Below are 17335 nucleotides of genomic sequence, written 5' to 3'. Positions count from 1 at the left end.
AAATTTTAAATTGTTAAGGAGTACGCGTGTTTAGTTCAGAATTATGTTTATTCGAATGGAAATATTTAAAATGAATTTTAAAATCGGCCACCATGGATATAAAATAGGGCCGTGGGATAAAAAATTCGAGCTGAGTTATTTTGCACCATAATTTTGAAACGCTTATTTCTGGCATTGATTTTCAATGCTATAGATGCAGTGCTTCCATATGCGGGGAATTTTTCAATCTTTAAAAACGCTTAAAGGGAATAATGCAATTTAAGAGGGAAAACGGGAAAAGCAATGGAAATTTAATAAGGGTCATTACAGAAGTAATGAAAGTCACGATCTAAATATCTAAAGCAACTTTTGAGGATATGTTTATGCAAAATTATTCAAATGTTGGTAATTTTGTAATAAATAAAACCTTAAATTTGGATTCATTTTTAGAATTAATATGAAGATCTATTTAAATTAGTATTAAGAGCGAGGGATACAACTTGGAAATTGCTTGGCCAAAAACGCGATAAACGGGATTTTTCAGTTAATGAAATTATCGCAAGAGAAAATTTTAGATATCAAATGTGGAAGCCCTGTATAGACGTCTGCTATGCTGTCGTAACTGGATTCTGCAGTTTTGTGTTTCAAACTACTACTCGCAAAATATTATAACCCAACGGGGGCGCATTCAGAACTTACGCTGGGGAAAATTCGCGTAAAGCTTTTCTTCCACGCCAGTGACGTCATTGGGTTCCAGTAACTCGAGCAGAAAGATGACTTATATTTATTTTAGAGACCGATAATATAAATGGGTTATTTCAAGATTACATATTTCTAAACTTTAATTAATAAAATATGAGAGATATATTTTTTAAACAAAATAATATAGATAATGTTTCTCTATTAATTAATTTTCTTAGGTGATGTAGTTTATGTAAAATATAAACATGAATCTTGGCACAATATAGTTTTAATGTGAAGTTTTATTGATACTTAGAAAATGTAACAAACATTTCAAAAGTCAGATCTTTGAGATCATTATTAGAAAAATATGACATTTTAAATCCGAACTCTTTGCACAATTATAAATTCCTGTGTTATAATAACAAGAGAAATGAAGTTAATTATTAAAAATTTTACCATTAGTTATCTTTGGTTTGTCACTCAATTGTTTTCTTCAAAAGGCAAATTTTCACTATTCATAGAAGTTTTTAGCGTACTTTGGAAATGGCACTCGTGTAATTTTGACATAAATGAACTTTCGTTGTCCAAGGAAGAATTTATTGTTTTCGCAATTAGATTTGATTGGTGTCAAAATATTTGGGTTTTTATCACAGATTATAATTTCCTAGCATTAGAGCTGGAATTGAATTTTTTTTTGAACATTTTTGGTTTTAAATTTAACAGTTCGGATTTTAAATCTGAAATAAAATCATCTACTTTAAAATGGCAGGAACAAATTCTTGCATTTTAAGGTTAATCTTGGTCAGCTCTGACTTTATTTTTTCTAACCATATCGGTCATAGACTCGTGGATCGCTTTCCACAGCAAACTTATGATATGTCCTTGCTTTGGTTTTCTGGACGTTGTTTATAAAACCGGAAACTGCACATGTCTAACCTGGCATTTTGGAGAACTAGAACAAAAATATTTAATTCCAAATATAAAAAAAAATGGATTTTGTACTTACCAAAGATAAGCCTTGCCACTTTATATCTTGGTAACGTAGCCGCGGCATGGGCCAATTATCCCATGGCCGCTGCGACTCACGGAAGACGCCGGGAAGAGAGAAAACACGGAGTGGGGCTCATTTCGCGTTTTCTATTTAGGCGGAACGTCTTGGCTGGAACCCAATGACGTCAAAATGAGGGGGGGGGGGCGCTGTCTCTACCCACCATACCGAAACCCGCGGATTTACGTTTTGAAAACCGGCTCCATCAGCCAACCTCTTAGAGCATGCACGATTTACGAACCTTGATTATAACCTTAATTAATATGCTGTTTTATATGTTGAATTAAAATTTTGTATACATACATATGAAATTAAACGGTTAAAGGAGTTTGCAACTTTCTATATAAGCTAATTCTCCTAATGAATTTAATAAATTTATAAAACAGACATGTACTAAATTCTATCTATCCAAGTCTGCACTTATTATTTTAAACTTCTGGTTTAAAGTAGAATTATACATCAGTATTTAAATTTGGCATGCATCATGAAAAACTGAAGATCCTCACGAGTAAAGTACCCGTTGGTAGTAAAAAAGAGTGACATTAGAGTTACATTAAAATGACCACATTTCTTTCTAGAAAGGCCCGATGAAATGTGTGCAGTTACACACTGCAGTAGCCTGTTTGAAATGTTAAGGGGACTTTCAAGAAAGACCTAGTCGAATTGAAATAAGTCATTCATTCGTAACTTTGGGTTCACAATGTACGGCAACTGAATAACGTATTTTAAATTGACTAGAGGGTCTCTTGAGGGTCTCTTGAAAGTCTCTTTAATAAAAGAAAATTCATGACTTATCTTTTCTAAGCTAAAGGACAAGACACATGGCTCTCTTTGCACTTGCAGGCTCTCTCTGAAGGTAGAGAATATCATCTGTTGATTGTGAAAATAGAGGCTATAGCTGCACCCAAATTTTCTGTTAACTTTAATAACTTTCTTGATTTAATTGATTGCAAATCTCTTTTATTGATGACATTTTTACTAGTTTAGTTTCTATAATGAGTTTCAGCAATTTAAATGCTGTAATTTTACACGTAATCCTTTACAATTTAAATTTTTCTCAGTTTACTACAGTTTCAAGGCTCAAATTTAAGGAAAGGGTTTTAAAATATATAAAATGTGAGAAAAAATTGATGGAAATTATTTTAGAAATATATTTTGCTTTTTAAAATAATTCCAAAAAATAACTCTTTAATTCTAAAACATTTCCAATATCTGTGCCGTCATATATCCCAACTACCCCTTAAATCAACCTTCCAACTGCTTTGATAAAAGCATTTTTTATTTAATAGCTGTCCCTTTGCTCTGTCCTATTCTGGCTGTACTACCCTACAACGGTATGGCTTGTACACTACTGATCCTCAAATAACAATAATTTCAGTCTACTCACTCTTTAAGCTTTTCTTACTTTTAGGAGGGGTTTTACAATCATCGTGTCTGTGTGTGTGTGTGTGCGAACGCGTTACCGGGGGCAAATGCCAATAGTCGTGATATCGTTGTTAAAGGTTGACATAACCACCGTCTGACGGTGAGCGTTAACGGGTAAAGTTGCGGTTGCGTAGGGTGCGGTTTAGTGGTTCTTTTCGTTAACGCTCGCCGTCGTTTCGAATTCGGCTCAGTTGTAATGGGAATTTGTTGCAATGTTTACGTGTATGTAGGAATGTTGAGTTAGTTTGTTATGGCGGTTCTGAGTGTTGAGTTTGTGTAATGGCGGTTGTGAGTGTTGAATTTGCATACGCGTCTTTGCTCTCCATCTTCTTCTTATTGACTTTTTGGGACGGACCGAGTGCTGAGGGTTACGATAAACGGCTCAACGTCCAAATGGCAGGGTTTCCACCAATTGTTTACGGTATTCGTCTTAGTATCAATTTGCGATCGCATCAGGCGGGATTTGAACCCGAGACCTCCTGTTTGACAGGCGGACGTTCTACCACAGAACCACCGACACTTATTACGCTTAACCGAAAATTAGACCCTCAGCTTTATCGGAAGCGTTTATTACAAATTAAAAGAGTATTAAATTTTGGTTGTTACTAAATAGAACGAAATTTCATGTTCCATTTAAATTATTGCATCCAAGTAATTCTAATGTAGCGTATTCTCTGTTGATTAAAAACGAAAGCGGCGCCCAGGTTTCGAACTCGAGCCCTCCTGCGTGACAGGCGATTGATCTACCACAGAACCACCGATACATGTTACTCTTCTTTGAAAATTATAAACTCAGCTTATCGGAAGAGTATATTAATAGTTTTTAAAGTCTACATTTTTTACGTATGAAATATTAAAGGTGAAATCTTGTTTCGGATACGCTTTTTTGTTGTGTTTTTTAACTGATCCCGATTACGTTCTTTTTTTGTCTAATCTTTGGTATTGTTGGTTTTTTCTGTCTTATATTTGTATCTTCTATTTTTTAAGTTTATTTCCTTTTCCCCGCAAAATCGTCCTGGGGCCTTATTCTATCTCTCTCATAACGACTCGTTACCGCTTCATAACAAGAAAATTTCACGTTGCCTCAGCGATTCTCGTTATTTTTAACGAGAGTCCTTCAAAAGCAATTCTATCTCCGATTAGTAACGATACTCGTTAAGAATTTCTCGTTATTCGTAACAGCACCGTTTAAATCCTCCTTAGGGTACGTTACAGGGAAATTTGGCTCCAAAACATCACATTCAAAATGGCATTCAACCAGTTAGTCAGTATAGAGTTTTTACGGGAAGCCGTTTTTAATGATGAAATTGAGTACTTAAGGCAACAAAGACAAAATTTGAGAAGTGAAAGGGTTATAAGAGACCATTCCCAAGCTTGGGAGTTACCTGATGCAAGGTTTAAAAAGTTATTTAGATTGCCAAGGTATTTACCATTAGAGCTGTGCCATACCTTGGAAGATAGATTGTCAGGAAAATTATCATTTGCTGTGCCTTTGGATAGCAAGGTAAGAAAGATAAAGAATTACTAATGTTTTATTTTAAAGCAGAAAGACCTTCAGTTTCAAATATGAATCTCAATATTTTTTTTTAGGTTTTAATTGCAATTAGATTTTATGCCACTGGTTCCTACCAAGGACCCGTAGGCAATGATCTCTACCTTAAATACAGTCAATCCACGGTTTGTAGGTTCTTTACAAATGTTTCCAAAGAACCTACATTAATGAACAGGTTGATAAAGTTTCCCACAACTGCTGAGGAACAAAGTTTAGTCAAAGCTGGGTAAAATCTTACAATGAGTTTTAAAATTAGATATTTCTGTCCGAACAAATCTATTCACGAGTCCAGAACAGTCCACAGTACTGTTCCAAAAAGAGATGTGACGTCACTAAAAATTCCAAACAGTTTGGGATTTGACTGTTGATTTTGGTGATGCGTAGTTCACGACTTCAGCGAATTTGAAATTATTTAAGGGACCTATGTTAGTAAGTCCCCTATGCTTTTCCCCTAGCTATTTTCAACACAACTCGTGAATATAGTCTTCGAGTTCAAGCAGGAACTGCTCGAACAGTTACGAATGGTCTAGAAAGCGGTTCCTGGCTGCGAATAGTTTGAGCCTGAACTGTCCAAGATTTCTATTGCTGGCAAATAGAATGTTCAATAACAGTTTGTAACCAGTATCAAATTCTAATTACAAAGAATTAATTCGAATTAATTATTTTGTACGGTTCTGGACTGGCGAATAGTTTTCACCTAATTGTAAATGGTTTTTTGTGTTTTGGTTTTTCAGATTTATGGAAAATACTGGATTTCCTGGGGTATTAGGGTGCATAGATGGTACTCACATATCAATTATTGCACCACCCCTTACAGATGAAAGGTTCCGGGAGAATCTTTATTTAAATAGGAAAGGGTTTCATTCAATTAACACTCAGATTGTAAATATTAATCAGTCATTTAAATTAATTAATTGTGTTTTGGACTCTAAAATATTATTTTTCCATGGCAGGTTTGTGATAGTTAACTTTGGATATTGAGTGTTAATGCAAGGTTTTCTGGCTCAGCAAATGATGCACATATATGGAGAACAGATGTGACTAGGGAATTTTTGGAAGAGCAATATCTTAGACTTGGATCAACTGGTTGGCTACTTGGTATAAAAATAATAATAAACCAGTTTAGAAGCCCATGCTTGCTTTATGGAGACTAGCTTTATAAATTTGGGATTCCTGTGAACTATGTTTAGAAACATTGTCTAATAATCTTTACACTAAATTTTTTTATCTAAAGGCGACAGTGGATATCCTCTCCAGCCCTGGCTGTTAACACCAATCTTACAAGCGGAACAAGGAACTCCTGAAGACTTTTATACGAAACTTCATTGTAAAACCAGGAGCATTGTACAGAGATTGAATGGGCTCCTAAAACAAAGGTTTAGGTGCTTGTTAGGCCATAGAGTCCTACACTATCACCCGAGTAAAGCTGGTTTAATTATATTAGCATGCTGCACATTACACAACCTATGCATTGAGATAAATGTTCTTGAAGATGAGTTATTTGAAGAGGATGAATTAGAAAATCAGGACGTTGAAGCTATCCCTGCTGGAAATGATAATTGGAGAGGGCCAGGTCAAATTATTAGAAACAGAGTAGTTGAGAGATTGTGGAAGGAAAGAGTTTAACCTTGAAATATTTTAACCTTGATTTTATTAAAACACAAACTATTTTTTTTTTCTAAAAACTGACTTGCCATTTTTATAATTTGAGCGAGAAGAGTTGTATTCGCTGTTGTGGCCACAGTTTGTTGCTTAAGTGCAATGGCTTTATTCCTTTCTGATTGAATTAAATCTTTTAACAAAGTCACTTTTTCAACCTTTGCAGCTGCAATTATTTCTAAAGAGCATGCGAGTCTCTCAATACTTTTTGCTTGCTGGGATAAAGCATCACGAACACCTTCTTTAATTTTGTTTTTATCATTGTCCAACTCCTTCAATTTTTTAACAGCAAATTCTAATGGGAGTGGCCTGCTATTTTTCCTTTTAAGTGTTTCTAAATTGTATACGTTTGGTTATGTATCATTTTATTAAATCTGTGGTATTTGATGGCCAGTATTTTGTTTACCCAAGTAGGTAGGTAGGTTAGGTAAAGAAAACACTTGCTGTCAGACAAGTACCAAATGGTGAAATACCTTACCTTGAGTATATTCATCAGATGCTGGCGGTATGATTTCCAAATCCTTCCAAGAAGTTTTAGAAGTTCCCTGATTTGAAGTACTTGGAGTAGAAGTTTTGGAAGTACTTGGAGTAGAAGTTTTGGAAGTACTTGGAGTAGAAGTTTTGGAAGTACTTGGAGTAGAAGTTTTGGAAGTACTAGGAGTAGGTGTACGCAGAGTTTGTTCATCCAATCTAACACTATCTGCAGCTAAGCAACAGTTGGTTTTGTTAAAGATAATACGCGACATTAATATACATTATATCCTTACTTAGCATGTGTGACTCTGCATTCCCAGGTGAGTTGTGTATACTTTCATTCTCTGGCTCAGTCACATAAAAAATATCACCAGAATCAGATTGAATTAAAATGTCTTCAGATATATTTAGCTGTTTTTCTACAGATCGAGGAACACCCTCCGATTCCACATGAGCCTAAAATGAAACATGAATAGAAAACTCATAATTCTTAAATATACAATGTGAATCATCCACTTACAAATCCTGGACAAGGCAAATTTATATTCCCTTCTACCGCCACCTCTCCCATAATCCCAATAACCCTTTCTTCTAAACTTGTAAGAATTTCAGATTGTTTTGGTGGAGGACCACCACCAGTACCACGTAGTTTTTTTTTTAACTTAGTGGCTTTAGCCTTAATAGCACTTTTCCAATCTGTCCATGTCTGAAAACAATCATAAGCCATTGTTTTTTTTTCTCAAATAAAAATATTTAATGATAAATCTTACTTTCTTCCATTTAATGGCATCTTTTCCAGGACCATTTCCATGATTATTAAGAATTTGGTTTAATTCTTCCCACATTCTATCCTGAACTTGTTTCGTAAAAGTTGCTGAAAATTTACCTGATACAAGTTCAGGATTTTTCTCCATATATTGAACAAGAGCCTCTTGTTGCGAATCTGAAATTTTGGGTTCTCTTTTCCGTTTTTCTTCCATGTTTAAAAGACTTTAAATTTATTTTAAACTTATGGTAGAGAAAAGAAATACTATGGACCCACTAGATAGATCACGTGTAGCGCTAAATTCTGAAATTTTCTGTTTGGTACGATGTTTTTCATTGGCTGACAAAACCGGATGCGACGTACGATATGTAACAAGAAAATTTCGTAGCGAGAATAAACGTAACGAGAATTTTATAACGAATCAATAACGTGTGCCAAGATAGAATCCCTTTTCGTCGATTTCATAAAGGTAATCGTTAGAGTTTCGTTACGGAGTCCGCATTAGCCTAACGAGAAATCATGTAAAGGGAATAATATAGAATAAGACCCCAGTCTTAGAGGAACCTTTCAGAGCATAAGTCATGCCCAAAAGCTTATCCGGTTTCATTATAATAACGTGAAAAATCGTACTTGTGAATGGTAAGGTGTTGCGCTTCTTGATATTATATTTTCTATTGCTTGATTTCTAAATATTTGAACTAATTTATTGCTTGACTGCGTTATAATATTTTTCTATGAATTATTTTGATTCTGAAGTCTGATTGCTTGACTGCGTTATAATATTTTTCTATGAGTTTTGTTTCTGAAGTCTGATTGATTGGGTGGTTATTGTGTATTTTTTTATTCGTTATTTTTATTTTTTGATTCTCTAATATTTTAAACTGGATATAGTATAACGGTAATTCTGCGTATTTCGAATGTGCGTGATGTGGAGGGTATTTTAACGTTTTATAAGGATCAGTTTTTTTAATTTTAAATATCTTTAGTTTTTTTTGTATTTTATTTCGTTTTTTCAGTCGTATATTTTTATTGAGTTGTATACATCGTGCGCTTACACTTATGTTGGTCTGGTTTTTAACTGGGTCGTCATTACTTCGTTATTTATTTTAAACGTTTTCTCGACTGATTAAGATGTTTAATTTGAAATAAAATGAGCGTTAAAGATGCGGCAAGTATTTCGTAAGCGAGAAAAATGCAAATACCCTCTGTAGATATTTCTTTCATTAAAATTGGCTTCGTATTATATTTAACTGATAAACTTGTACTGTAAATAGGGTTAAATTCAATTGTGCATTGTTTTAGTACGTCTAACTCGCTGTTGTAACTACTTAATTTATAATATTCTGAATAAATTATACTCGGTTGTTTCGTCTCAATTATTTTAATTATAATTAAAATTTTATACCGGGCGGGATTGAACCGGGATTACGTTTTTAGTAAATAACTCGGAATTGCGGAGATATATCTTTAAAAGTCATCTCGAAAAATTAATACCGCTAGGGACAATTCTTCCGAGGAGAGGTATATTTTGGCTTGCCAACTTGTTAATAATTAAGACGCCTTTACATAGAGGATTAAGTTTATATGCCCAAAACGTTTATTGTTATGAAATATTATTCAAATATTTACCATACTTCATTACTGTAATTAAAATTCCAAAAATTATTTAGACAATGCTAGATGGATACACCTAAACAAAACTCAATTATTCATTTTTTTTAACTCCCGACTATTGATTTTCCTGCGCTTGGCTGTATTAATTTTAGGAATAGTAAATCGCGCTGACCCCTTAAATAAGAATGGCCTACCGGCCATTCTTAATTCAAGACAAAATACAAAGAGATGACAATGAAGTTTTGAATACGATGAACTTATCGATGAGCCCGGTTTCCTGAGGGTAAGAATATATTCGAGATTCAAAAATGCTACAAGTTATCAGCTTTGGATAGCTTACGCATTAATTGTAGACAGTAATGAAGACCCGCAGTCGGAAGAGTGTAATCAAACCATTCTTGGGTACAGTGGCGCCGAAAATTCTAAAGCCAAAGGCAAGAGCGGCGAAAGCTGCAAACGTTGGTGTTCCACACCAAATAGCTGAGGTGATATTCCCTTTAATCAAGATGAAGCAGAAGCTAGTTTTAAATCCGGGCATGCAAAAATTATATCTTCGTAAAACCTAACTTTCTTTATTAGGAAATAGACGGCTTAAACATAATTAGTAGCTTTTTTAAATTGTTGAGGAGTTGCAGTTCTATGTGTCCATTTTAAAATAGTAGGATTAAATTTTAAACTTCGTTATACATGTTATAACTAGAGCATTTTCGATCTACTTGACATTAGCTTGAAGACACAGCATTAAGCATTTGGAATATTTATCACCAAAAACGTTCTAGCGGTAAAAAAAATGTCGTTCCGAGGCACCGCCGAGATTCGAACTCAGGATCTCCTGTTTACTAGACAGGCGCTTTAACCAACTAAGCCACGGCGCCATGAATGATATGGTTTGCAATGCTAAATAAACCACCGACTAGGTTCGATTGGGGTATTTTCAGTTTACTTGGCCACGAAGAATTCTTACAGAATAAAAATTAAGTGGCCAAAGAAAGATCGTTCCGAGACACCGTCGACATTCGAATTCAGGCTCTCATGTTTACTAGATAGACAGACGCTTCTTTTACATTATATTTTAGCTAGGGCGTCTCAAAACCCGAAACGGGCGTCGTCGTCAAAAAATTGAGCGGAGCCCGCGGGATGGCTGGAATTCAACTCACCAGTTTTTACACACAATCCTAAGGATTTGTGTGTATTAGTCTCACGTACAGTGTAGCCGATGCCGATGGCGCCGTGTCGCGCATATCTCTTCAACGGTTAGGGCTAGAAGAGTCAATGCTATTTCCTTCGAATGTACATACATCGCCATTGATAGCCTTCTTAAAGTTTTCAAATCGGAGCCCTAGAAGTTGGGCATTTGCCCAATTTATTATTTTCGGAAGTTTCGCTTTATGTGGTAGATATTTTGTTAAAAATTAAGTCCTATAACGTTAAAAAATATTATTGGATAGGTTAGGATTCAGTGGACCTTTAACTTTGGTTATATCAGTAAATATTAAATTTAAGTATAGTTTTCAAGGTAATTTACGGGACCCCAATTTTCGTGTGTTTATATTTTCGCCTAAAAATCTACATACAGTTCCTTAATTTAAGTCCGACTTTCATGAAAGTTGAAAGTTATATTTCTGAATAGCTGTGGTTTCCATATAACCTAGAATTGCAATTACGTTGCTTAATTTTAATTATACTTTAGGTTTTTTGGACAGCGTATACGTACCCCCTCAAGTTCCAACATAGGAAATACGCGTGGTTATAGAGACTATATGCGAAATTATCTCTGGCAATTTTCAATGCCGTTCTAATATGACCCAAAGTAACAAATAAGTGTGACACTTATCGGAATAATACGCTATACTTACAACGTATGACCTGAAGTAACAAATAAGTGTGACACTTATCGGAGTAATACGCTATATTTACAACGTATGACCTGAAGTAACAAATAAGTGTGACATTTATCGGAGTAATACGCTATACTTACAACGTATGACCTGAAGTAACAAATAAGTGTGACACTTATCGGAGTAATACACTATACTTACAACCATATGTAACAACTCATAAGAATGCCATAAAAGTATTTTCGTTAATGAAACCTTGTTCACGGGATATGTCGTAAATTACGTCACTTACAATTCCGTGACGAAATTCACGTCATCAACTTTACTGATTGGAAACAGAAGTTAGTGAGAATTCCTCGCGCGTTTCTGGCTTTGCCCATGTCAAGTTTAGCTCGTGTCTCGCGATCACGAGATTTGGTTTCCTTGGTAACCATTTCAATAGCGCAAGGATTATAAGCATTTTTGCATTTTTGGGTCCGCTTAATGTATGTTCCGCGTGAAACAAGGTCTCATTGAATTTTTTTCAATGGAAATGTTATACAGAGGCATACTTCTGAGTAATTATGTTACATATGTTACAACGTATGACCTGAATTTACAAATAAGTGTGACACTTATCGGAGTAATACGTTGTGCTTACAACGTATGACCTGAAGTTACAAATAAGTGTGACACTTATCGGAGGCCGTTCTAATATGACCAAAAGTAACAAATAAGTGTAACGCTTTTATTTCCGCCTGAAAGTCGGCATAACGTTCCTTAATTTAAGTCCGATTTTCACGTAAGTTATATTTTTGAATAGCTGTGGTTTCCATATAACCTAGAATTGCAAATACGTTGCTTATTTTTAATACTTAGTGGTTTACATATAACCTAGAATTGAAATTACGCCTAATTTTAATTCTAAGTAAGGTTTTTTGGGCAGCGTATACGTACGTGTACTCCCTCAACTTCCAACATTGGAAATACGCGTGGTTATAGAGACTATACGCGAATTTATCTCTGCCTTTTTTCAAGGCCGTTCTAATATGACCCAAAGTAACAAATAAGTGTGACACTTATCGGAGAAATACGCGATGCTTACAACATATGACCTGAAGTAACAAATAAGTGTGCTCAGAAGTAAAAAATAAGAAAAACACTGATTGAAGGAATCTTCGATGCTTTCAAAGTATGACTAGACGTAACAAATAAGTGTATATATATTGGTTGTGATATCGGCGTTGCAGGTTGCTGTGAATAGCTCAAACAAACTTAACACATTAGAAGGATTGTGTGTTTTCTAACGGTCGTACGTCTTGTTTTTCATTTACTTTGATTCAACATTTTAAGCAAAAGAAAGCTACAATTTATAATGGACAAAACCACGATAAAAACTACAGAGCCGGTAAATGATTTTCAATACATACGAAAGAAACAAGACTGTAGAATGAAGACGAAAAATAATTTTCTTTCAAAATACGAAACGCGTCGTAAGGCTGACAACATTTTTTATAAGCGAAGAAAATAGAGTAAACTGATGCTTACCTAGTACTGTGATTAAAACTATAACCTACAGCTCTCGCCCATAATGTGAACGAGTCGATGATGGGAAAATATGTTAAGGTCAGTCAGGGCATTTGAGTTTTCCCCTCTTATCAAAAGAAAATCGTGGAACCGATGACCAAATATAGGCCTAACCCTAAACGGGGGAACTCTCTTTCGTACCCATTGAACTGGTACTTTTCCACTGTTTCACAATGTGTTTTTAAAATTTGGTGACCACCAGGCTACGGTCATGTGGTTTGGTTAATTATTGCTGTACGCAGAGACGATAGAAAGAGGTAAATTCAATGCTCGCCTTCTCTTGGTTCCCCGCGATATTCTCTTTCTGTTGTTAGAGGCTTAAAAGGTAGGAAGGAAGCGTTTCTTTGCTCCCCTCCATTTACGCGCTCCAGTAAAGCTGCGCGATGAACCGCCGGACGACAGCACGACAGCATCTTCTCCATTGAAGTCGCTGTAGCTCCGCTCCATTTACGCGCCCTCTAAAACTCTTCAGCGATGCGACGGACGGACAGCACGGCAGGCATCTTCTTCATTGAAGTCGCTGTAGCTCCGCTCCATTTACGCGCCCCCTAAAACACTTCAGCGATGTGACGGACGGACAGCACGGCAGGCATCTTCTCCATTGAAGTCGCTGTAGCTCTGGGAGCAGAGTTTGTGGATGGCTGTTTGAAGAAGACCACCAATCCCCCAACGGGTGGTCGGAATACTTCCGCCACCGGTGTCCCCACGTATCCCCCCGTTGGCGTGGCCGTTACACATATCTCGCCCTGATTAATCAAATAGACGAGAGGACTGAATTGTCCCACACGTCACAATCGACTAAAAAAAGTCGCTGGAGTGAGAGCTTCGCTCAATAAATTACACTATGTGTACTCTCTTAAAATGATTGGGATTTTTTTAAATTAAGTTTGGGTTGTTTTCGCAACCCAATCTTGGGTCAGTATGCAACCAACTTAAAATTGGTTTGTTTAATTTTTTACCCAATTTAAATTGTTTATTTCAATCCAATATTGGGTTAAAGGTTTTTAATTATCCAAAAAATATTCGAAAAAACCCATTAATTTTGCATGTTAAATCGTAGTTTATTCGTATAAAATGTTCATAAATAAACAGTTAAACAAAATTTTTATGATTAATCGAAATTTTGCCGGTTAATTTATTTGTGCCGCCGATCTCTAGGATTTATAAGTCTTTATTCATCTTTGACTTCAAAATCGCTTAATTTAATCCACTTTCACACCATAGCTCGAAATCCGTTTTTTTAATTTTATTGGTCGAACCTGGAATTCAAACCGACTTGTAAGGTCCATAACTGTCGTGAAACTTTTAATAAGAGGATAAACGTAATTCAGTTTAAAATGGCTACCAAATAAGCTTGAATTAAAATTTCCGAATTGGCAGAACATAAGAGCGCAGTAGACGTGGCTTCACGGTTCCTCAGTTCAACCACGGTTGTCTGACTCAAAGGAAAATCCACTTGAATCCGTAACATTGAAAATTGAACACGCAAAAGCCATTCAGCCAGTCATTCTTGGCAAGGCTGTAACGTTTGAGAGAGAGTAAAAATCAGAACTAATTCAGAACACTAAGTTTATTTGTTAAAGTTATTTGCAAATGGTTCGTAGCGTAATGATTTTGTTCAGATTTAAATATACTTGCCGTTTTAAATCTGTTCGAAATCAAACAAATCAGTGATTTTGTAAACTTTACTACCTATTTTGGTTCAGCTATCAAAGCATTCAATTTCCAGTGTGAAATTCCCTTTAATAGCTACTGTTATGGAGGGCCGATAAGGAGAGCCAAAGGCAATTTTTGATATGCGACACTAGTGCCAGATACTCGTATCCGGAAAGATCTCGTCAATTGTTCTTAAAGGTAATGTAACATAACTTAAGTATTTTGAAATATAAGCCGCTCCCTACTACGGCTTAAGGCTATTTGTGGAAATTTTAAAACTTGGGAAAGCAGACGAAAAAACCAATTTAGCAGCGCTTCAGTCATATTTCTAGAAATGAACAGAACATTGCTGATGTTTCACAAATATTTTTGGTAGTTCCAATCAAATTTTGGAACACTTTGTCACACTTATATTTTGGCGTTCTGGAAGATTAAAAAAAACTAAAAATAATAATTTCCGATAACCATAAACAAATGGATTGGAATATTAAGTAGAAAACCCATTTTTCCCATTAATAAAACTTTAATATTTGATAGAAATGATTGTTGAAAAATTCGTGAAAAAAATTTGATATCAATAACTGTTATTTCATATAAACTGATAATTGTAAAAGATAAAAAAATTATTGAAAACTACAACAATAATTGAAAAGAGCAAAAACAAATTATTTTTCAAATATGAGGAATTTAATGATTTTGCATTAAAATAACTGTGTAGGTAATAATCACTCCGGCTATCTGAAAGAGGAAAAAACTTTAACAAACATTAGCCTAAATACAGGGTGTTTAAGAAGGTCATGCATAAAATTTAAGGAGTTGTAGGGGGGGAGTTGAGAAGTTTTTTTTTCATTTTCCAACGATGAGTTAAGAGAGCGCCAGAGAGCTTCAAAGTGTGGCCTACTAGAACCTGGAAGTAGGCTGCAACAAGCACAAAACCAAGCAGCAGGGACTTTAAATACTGTTTAAGTTACCTTTTTACGCTGGTTACCTCGATTTGTTTACAAAGTCCTTTTTTACCTATCACACGAATCCAAACCTTAATGTTCGCATTTCCCTGCTGCTTGGTTTTGCGCTTGTTGCGGCCTACCTCCAGGGGATAGTAGGCCACACCTTGAAGCTCTCTGGCGCTCTTTTAACCCATCGTAGGAAAAAGGGGAAAAACAGGCCTACTTCTCAACTCACCCTTACAACTCCTTAAATATTTGCATACACTTTTAAAACACCCTGTATATATTTAAATATAATGTCTTCATTATAGCAGTACATGTATACTATTAGTATTATCAGAAGTATAAAATATATCTCTTATGTGAGAAGTAACGATTTTCTGCTAATAATGTTATTCGCTTGGAACGGGATACGTTTCGGAAAGAAAATACATGTAGTGCATTTGGATTTTCTTAAAGCATTACTGAGCGAAAATATGATTTGAAGAAAAAAGTGTATTTTTTACATTTTACATCGCTAGGCGGACTAAAATACGCGGTATATTTTGCGCCGTGTGTCATTTTAAAATCCTTCTTGAAAACTTATCTCGTATTAACTAATAATAGTGCTTTAAAGGGTCGCAATTCTAAGATATCTGAAGATATAATTAGGTTTATTCCCCTCACCCGTAATCTGATATAATATTGTATGTAGGGCTCGGGGATTGGTAAACTTTTATCCATAAATAAAATTTTCCAGTTTATCCGATAAATTATTATTTGAATAAAGCTGTTCTTCGTATTATTCGATTAATTTTAGCCGAATAAATTAACCACTTCATATTTTGGTTAATTTTATCACCGTTTATTTATCGTTTAATACTTTTGTTTATCTAAGGAATTCTATGTTCGTAATTAAAAGTTATTTATGTTTATCTTTTTTTACAGTTAATTTTTCAACCAAATGAAAACTAATATGTAAACTTATTTTATTTCGTAAATTAAATTAACTGTTTTATGATTTTCGGTCAAGTTCTTTATTTAGATAATAGAGCTATTTTTCGATAAAGAGAAACGGCAATCGTTCAAAAATTATATGTATTAGCTATTGTCGGAAAAAATTACTTTTGAACTTTTGTTTCTTATAACCTTTCGAAAATCCGAAATTCGAACAATTTAACTACATTTGTCAAACGCTAGAATTATTTAGTTTTCGGCAGTGAACTGCGCGTTCCGATGGCGGAAGCTTCGGTACAAGATATAGATAAAGCTACCGAGGAAATGGGCCGCAACCTGGTTTCTTCAAACGGTACAAGTACCACCTGGTTTCTTCAAACGGTACAAGTACCACCTGGTTTCTTCAAACGGTACAAGTACCACCTGGTTTCTTCAACAGTACAAGTACCAGCTGGTTTCTTCAACAGTACAAGTACGGATGCCCACCCTCTCGAGACATTTATCTTTGACTCCAGGCCCTAGGCTATGATAGGGTCTCTAATTTTCTGGTCTGCAGAACTTCGAGATCAGTTCAGCCATTTTAGCGCGACCCCTGCTTTATTAATTTGGTGGGTGTTCAGTATTTAAAACTTTAGAAAAATCAAATGTCTCCAAAGACTTCATTTTCATAACCCAATATTTAAGGGGAATGTGCCAAAGTACATACATCTTATTTCATTTATAGCCTTTCTAATTGGAATTCAAAATCTAAGTTATGACGTATTTAAGTCTATGTTATTTGCTTTTAACCGAAGAATATTGAATTTAGATCTAGCATTATTACCCGACTTATACGATATATTTGAAATAAATTTAGTCGAGTAATACCGAATTTGGATTATTACATATGTTTTGTTGTTCGTTTAAATTAGCATTCTTTCTATTTGATTTGAAAAATATTTTTTATTAATTAATGACGGTAAAATTCGGTAAAAAGACGATGTTTTCTCTTCTCGGAAATATGTTCAATTTCTTTCTATTACGAACTTATAATCTGTTTGGTTATTTCTAAGAAATAAAATAACAGTTACAAAATTAAATAGCTAAAGCTCTTCGTTGTTTTTCGGGTAAAATATATTTTCGAAATCATAGGCAATGATAAACTTTTTATGTTTAAAAAACAAGTTATGTTTATTTACATAAAAACTTAAT

The 17335-nt window shown here is 34.8% G+C and overlaps 1 non-coding gene across 1 annotated transcript; it reads right to left on the bottom strand.

Annotated features, from left to right (window-relative positions):
* Positions 1-10002: 10002 nt before the first annotated feature.
* Positions 10003-10076, bottom strand: TRNAT-AGU (transfer RNA threonine (anticodon AGU)). The gene has a single exon. It is a non-coding gene; the product is annotated as a tRNA-Thr (tRNA).
* Positions 10077-17335: the final 7259 nt, after the last annotated feature.

The sequence above is a fragment of the Leiobunum rupestre genome, chromosome 7 (genome assembly GCF_980474605.1).
Source record: "Leiobunum rupestre chromosome 7, qqLeiRupe1.1.hap1, whole genome shotgun sequence".
In the NCBI taxonomy this organism is placed as follows: domain Eukaryota; kingdom Metazoa; phylum Arthropoda; class Arachnida; order Opiliones; family Sclerosomatidae; genus Leiobunum; species Leiobunum rupestre.
Note: the sequence above shows the minus strand (reverse complement) of the source record. Positions and strands in the feature narration are given on the sequence as shown.